This window comes from Condylostylus longicornis, unplaced genomic scaffold, assembly GCF_029603195.1.
Source record: "Condylostylus longicornis isolate FDR11 unplaced genomic scaffold, ASM2960319v2 ptg000010l, whole genome shotgun sequence".
Taxonomy (NCBI): domain Eukaryota; kingdom Metazoa; phylum Arthropoda; class Insecta; order Diptera; family Dolichopodidae; genus Condylostylus; species Condylostylus longicornis.
In genome coordinates this window covers 6,273,199-6,280,701 of record NW_026577979.1, presented here as the reverse complement: position 1 = coordinate 6,280,701, position 7,503 = coordinate 6,273,199, and positions in this window count along the sequence as shown.

The following is a 7,503-nucleotide window of genomic DNA, read 5'->3' as shown; positions in this document are numbered from 1 at the left end:
GACATCCAACTGCCAAGTTTCATGAATCTGACTTTATTATTTTTCCAAATATTTAAAATTAGCTTCTGGAGTTGTATGGCAGGTACCCGAACCTGTAAAGCAATTCCTCTAAAACTTCAGAAGTATATTTGACCTATAATTGGACACATGACTGCCAAGTTTCATGAATCTGACTTTATTATTTTGCCGAATATAAAAAATTTGCTGTTGGAGTTGTATGGCAGCCACCCGAACCGGTGCAGCTATCCCATTATAATTTTTAGAGCATGTGTAGAATATAATTGGACACATGTGTACAAAGTTTTATATTTACAGCTTTATTAGTTTTTGAAATATTCAAAATAAACTCTTTGAGTTGTATGGCAGCTACCCGAACCCGTTGTCCGAATTAGTCCAATAACAATAGGGCTCGTCCTTGGCACAAAAGAAAAAACTTGTGAAAGTTTGGTGTCGATTGCATTATTCGTTTTTGAGTTATCGTGCGAACGGACGGACGGACGGACGGACGGACGGACGGACGGACAGACGGACATGTCTAAATCGATGCAGAATTTTACGCTGAGCAAGAATATACATATATGTCCATACCGCAGATGACTCCTTCAAGTAGTTACAAACTCCATACCAAAGTTAATATACCCTTCACGAAGTGCAGGGTATAAAAATAAAATAAATTATTTAATGATAAATTTATCGTTTTACTCAACATGTGAAAATCAAATCGTCGTAAATGTTAGGAAAAAATTCCTAAATACCATAAAAAAGTAAAGAAAAAAAATTTGTTTCTGTTTTTTTCACGCTAATTTTTAACACATAAAAAAATTTTTTTTTTTTAGATTGATTTTAATACATAAATTGCTTATTTTTCTTTTTTTTTTTTACATATGTAATAGCACACCATCTGTTAAATATGGGTGCCAATTTAACAGTGCGAGTATAACATAATAAAATTCCTACAACATCGATCTATGCATAAAGGTACCAATGGTAATTTTTTTATTTTTTTTTTGGAAAATGCTAATACACATGAAATTTCCAGCAATATGCGTATATTTTAGGTAAATTAAAGCATGTTACACAGATACAGGGTGTATCGCATAAGGTGGAAAATAATTTAAGGAATAATTCTTTGATGAATTTTCAGCAAAAAATTGTATGGGTGAGGGGTGTGCAGATATAGTCCTTTTCGAGCTACAGCCTGTTGACAAAAAACCGTATCAGATTTTTTCTGTTTATAAATAAATGCTTATTATTACGGAACCTTATGCAGACAATTGATCGCTTTTTATTTTCCGTCTTACCATCAATTTGATTTAAGTCATAATTTTTGAGAAAAAGCTCTTCAAAGGGAATTTTTTTTCAATATTTTTTTATTAAATGCGAGACACCACCTTATGCGAGACACCCTGTACATATGTAAATGCCTTTAAGCGCAGTAGATATGTAAAATTCGTATTGTGTACAAAAAAAATTACTGGTTGGGTACGGTGCACGTAAAAAACAAATTGCCATTGCAAAAGATCGATTTTATCTTTGCCCATACCATCACATACCAAATACATATTTTATAATTTCAATTGATAAATCATGTATTGCCTATAAGGCTCTATACTCGTATTATAGACAACATCTAGTCTTTAATATCATGTGATTTGGTGTAAAATTTTTTTTTGTGCTTGAAAATATTGTAAATGAGAGCAATATACATGTATGTACATAATAATACTAATATTTTACATATACATAGATGCTTGGAAAAAATATTTTTCATTTTTCCTTTTTTTAGGGAGCATTACAACAAAATTATTTTATATCCAAAATTTTGCGTTGATTTTTGAAAACTTCAATTATAAGGACAGTACTATATATGAATGTTACCCAGTTATGCAATATAATATAATAATATTATTATTGAATAATATATGCACGGTACACAAGTACGTTATACAGGTACATATATTGCATGTTGACATAACATACGAGTATGTATTGCTTCATACTGCATTTTTTTTTGCATTTCAAACTTACGCGCACTATTTGATTTGAATTTAATTTTTGTCGAGTGATTTTTGGAAATTTCTTCAAGCACGGTGAGGAATAATTTTTCTATGTATATGTACGAAATCAAATCTATCATTAACATAAAATTAAATATATGTATATATGCATGTTATACATTATAGCAATTACATCTTATAGGATATAATTACCTTTTAGCTATGTGTATAAAGATATTATTAATATTTTGCAGAAAAATTATTCGAGTGAAAATAATTTAGCTTAATTACACATGATTAACTTAGCTTATGAGTATGTGTGTATATATAGCAATCCTAATAATTACGTAGAACATAATTGGTATGCAAATTTTATTTCCGCGTTATTCACTAATTCTAATATCAATTATAAATTTTTTTTTTTTTGACAAAGAAATATGCAATATTGAAAAATAATATTAAAATTTATTTTTAGACAATTCATTGAGCATTCTATGGCAGACATTTCAATTATTATAATCTGGACTTCTTTTGAATCTTTTAATTGGTGATTTTGGCATTTTGACAGCCAGAAATTATTTTGTATTTTATATTTGCAGCATTTTTCCTGATAAAAAATAAATGTGATTAAATGTGATAAAAAATGTCCTTATTGCTTTCGTTGCCTGTTAATTTGTTCGTGCGCAAAATCTCTACACGTTTTAAGATGGAAAACTAAAATTTTGTACACTTCTCGAAATTGATAAAATTTGAATATTTCAGAAACTGGTAGCTTTTTTTAAAATTTGTTATAAGTGTAAGTAAATTTTTGGCATATTTCGATCTTATGAATAAAAGTAATTTATGAATAATGTAGCCGATTTTGATTAAAAACAATATTTTTACTTGTTAAATGCTTTACAAACCAGCGGGTTTATACCCCTTCATTAAATTTTCCTTTCACGCATTCAAAGATAAAATTTCGAATAGAATTTACCAAAATGTATTTATTTTATGTATACATATACGCTTGTTATATGTATATTTTTGTTATGTTCGACCTTGTATGTACGCCCATCCAAGCATTTGTTTATATTTTTAAATACAGAAATCAAACCAATTTTTTATAAGAATATAATGTAGCTATATGTTCATCTTAATGAGAAAATAATTTTAATATGAAATAAATTTTCATCTATTTAAATTTTTATCTCAAAATTTTCATATAGGTATTTCTTCTGTCTACATTTTTAATAAAATATTGTAATATTCAATGTTTTTAAATAATAATATTATAAAAAATTTGAATGAAAAAATTATTTAGCACAATATTATTTCATCAATTTGTTTGAACATATTCAGAATTTGTATAACAGCTATTCGTTTTAAAATTTTCTAAAATATTTAAAGTTCTTAAAATTTCAATTTTTTTCAAAAAAATTCAAATTTATTTTCAAAAACTATTCACAGATTTTCACGTATAACCTAAATATGAAAATTCTAAAATGTTTACAAAAATAGTTTCAGTAGGCAAATAATAGAATAATCGATACTGTCCGGAGAATAGAAAAATAACATAATAAGTTATGCTAAATATTTTTGACAAATTTTTATTGATTAGTTAATCTTATGCTCAATAAATCATAATAATGATAATAATAATATATGAACCCTATCAACAATAAAAGGTATTTGGTGTACTCGTCTAATAACCTCTAAAAACCATCTATATAATACCGATAAAGACAAATATCATTTAAATAATTTAATATTGCAAAATATTCTTTAAATTTAAATACAGGGAATATATAAATATAAAATTAAAGTAGCTACCTAGGTATATTTGAAAAAAATTGTATAAGGATATCAGAATATTTTATATAAGGATATAAGGATATTCCAATAAAAGAATTATATTCACATACATTCTATACGATCTTATTTATTATACAACGATTATTTTCCAATCACAAAATTAAAATTTATGCAAATATAAGAAAAATTTATACAATATAAATTTTTATTCGAAATAGATTTAACTTGTATGTATATGCTTTAATAAAATGTTATTCAAGATATTAGGTATATACGAAGAAATATTAAACACAAAAAAAAAAAAGGAGTCCTGGCTAAGGAGAAAAATATTGTAAGTAACTTACTATAGAGATATGAAATGACAAATTTCTCTTCTCTCAAACATATTATACGCGAAAATGTAAGAGTTTTTTCTTTTGAAAAGTCAATATGCTTATAAAAATTTATTTTTGTTTTTTTTTTTTGTTTTCAAGCGTATATATTTCTTCTCTTATCGTCTCAAATTATACCACATCGTATGTATTCCAGCTAACGGAAAATATCATACTGTATAAAGCTACAATGCATATAAATTTATGTAAATTTAAAAATTCTGCTTAAAAATATTCACGTGTACACTATATTTGTGAGTTGTTCATGTACACAATATACTGTAGTTGTGATATTTCGAAGATTGGTACTATCAATTCTTTCTATAATTTGTGCTGTCGTTATATGGGGCTTGTTATCTACACTGAAAAAAATTTATTGTACAACCATTCCAATTCTATAATAATAAATATACAAGGAAGAAAAGATATACCAATAGAATTTTAATAGATATTTAATTTAAAAGATATACCAATATGTGGTAATTTATTCGATTTATTTTATTATTTTCAAGATTTCCGATATTATTATTATTATTTTGTACCAAAAATATTTTGTATGTGATAGCAAATCGAAATGGATTAAATTTGACTTAGACGAATGAGTTGTACTGAGTGCTGGATAATAGTGTCGGTTTAGTGGTTGTTTCGGACAAGTCCAAGAAACTAGTTTTACCAGCAAAATTACTTTAAGATTAATTACTTGACAATTTTCCAGAAATTTATACGAAATTTCCTTTTTAAATGAGGATATTATTTTTTACTAGACATTTATGAAGAAATTCTTGAAAAAAAAATATTGGTTGGGTGTAAAGCCACAAGAATTTCTAATTTTATGGTCCACGGAGTTCGCCGAATTCTCTTATAGTTGTTCAAAATTGAATTACGATAAAAGATTTAATGTTCAGAAAATTCCGCTATTAAAATTTGCATGGCTTGTGAAATGATAATAATTTAAATTTACCATTAATAATATTTGAAAACTTATTGAAAATAGGACAAATCTGGAACAGAATTATAAAATATCATCCTCAGAAGTACTAGAAAAGAATGTTTAACGTAAAAATTAAAAAAATGGTGTTTATACGAAGCAAATCTTTTAACCGACAAAGTGTAAGATTTTAAGTTTATATTGGATTTCTTAATTCGAATTTCTGTATTAAATATCAATTTCTACATTCATGTAAAGCTCACTTAATGAGAATATGCAATGAATCATGATCACAGACGTAACAACATTTTAATGACCTCTTACGACAATCCGTACCAGAGGGATTTTCAATCAAATGGAAATTTTTGTAAGCTGTTGTTACATAACACTATTGCGGAACAAGACAAAACTGGCTGTAACCCGAAATTTGATATTTCGAGTAAATCCAATTCAAATATTTTAAGATCTTTATAAATTTTTTATTCATTTTATATAGGAAGCTAATATTTGGTTTTGTTTTGCTGGGTGGTTTTTATTATTTAATTCATCATCTTATAGAATTTTTTGAATTGAACCAAGGTTTGGTGAATTATACGAAAAATTTAGATATTATGTAACTTTCGGTTTACTCTTAATCAGTTTAATGTGGTATTATCGTCGCCCTCAAAATTAGTAAAAGAACTAAAATTATTAAATATTATTAATAATTACTTTATCAACCCGTATTATGAATGGACAATTACAAATTAAATATAATTTCACGATTCATAATAAAATCACACATTTTCAACAAAAATATTTAAACTTTATATTTTTCATATATAGGTACGTAAACCCATAGAAATTGGCAAAGGATCAGGATTATTTAGGATTTTTTATCTGAAATACACTTTACAACCTGCGCAACCATATATGTAGATATTTACTTGGAAAATATTGTATAACAATAAAAAATATTGCAGAATGAGGGCATTATAATAAAATGTAAATTTGTATAGGCATTTTGATAAAATTTAAAAAAACAAGAAACGTTTATTTATTTTGTACTTGAGAAAAAAAAAATTTCAGTAGAATTCAGTAAACGAACAATTCCAGGAGTTGAAAGAATATTTAAGATTTTCCTTTATTTGCATTTATTTGCATTTTATGAGTTTTAGATCAGTGAATTTTTTAGAAAGCCTTGAAATAAGAGGTAATTATAATAAAAAAAGTTATGGAAAATTTTAATGATTATTGAAGTCACATTTTTAATACTCTTTGGCCATGATTCCCGGTTTAGTCGAATCAAAAACTTTCCTTCCAAGAGTATAGAATATTTTTTTTTAGAAAAAGAACAATTTCTTATTTTGGTCTATCTATAAAATAGCTTTTATAATTTCTAATTTTATTCAGAAGTGAGAAATTAACCAGTAATTACTTCAATTATTTAAACAACCGATCTTCGTGTTAAAAAGAAACCCCTTTAAATTTATTTATTTAAATTTTCCTATCTAAAAGAAAATTTTGATTCTTTTATCCTTGAATAAAATAAATAAAAATTTATTTTTAAATTTTGAATAATTTTGTTTGATTTTATTTGTATTTATAATGGAAAATTTTATATAGAATAGGTATAGGATTTTTCGTCCTTATTTTATAAATAATTTTAATTTGATATAATAAATAATTTATTTTGTTTTATTGAGAAAAAAGCAAAATATTTGTAGAGCCTCGAGACATAATTTGTTGCTTGCTTAGTTAACTTGTATACAAAAAACAAAATTGAAAGAAATTTCAAAGCTTTAAGGTATAATTTTATTTATAGATTTGTGTCAGTTGAATGTATTAATAATAAAATTAAATAGAAAATAAATTTTCTATTTCAAAGTATTAGGGTGCATTAAGAGTATTGTTTTGTCCGTCTTTAAATTTTCTACGAGATCATGGTATTTTTTTACGATCTGGGCTATTATTATGCATATTATGTAGCCTACTTTTTGTTTTCCTGAACACTAAAATATTAAAAACAACAAACTAGAGCGACATACGAGTATTGTTCTAACAAATTTTGAAATAAAATTTTAAAACATCGTGAAATTCTTTTTTAGCCGAAATGAAATATTAGCATAAATGAGTCACAGTGACAGAATCTATTTCTCCTTAATAATTCAATTGCCTTTATCATACAATTCCTAATAAATTGTAAAAGGGTATAACAATATATTATGATTGAAACAGAAAATTTGGAACCACAGAAAAGAGAATGAGTGTTAATTAAATAATTAAATGTTATACTCGTATATTACCGTATTTGTTATATTTTTTAAGAGGAACCGTGCTCATTAGGCGATTAGGCTATAATTTGTAGAACATTGCGAATAATCTAATATTAGATCATACAATATTTATTATCTTTTACGGCATTTATTATTTT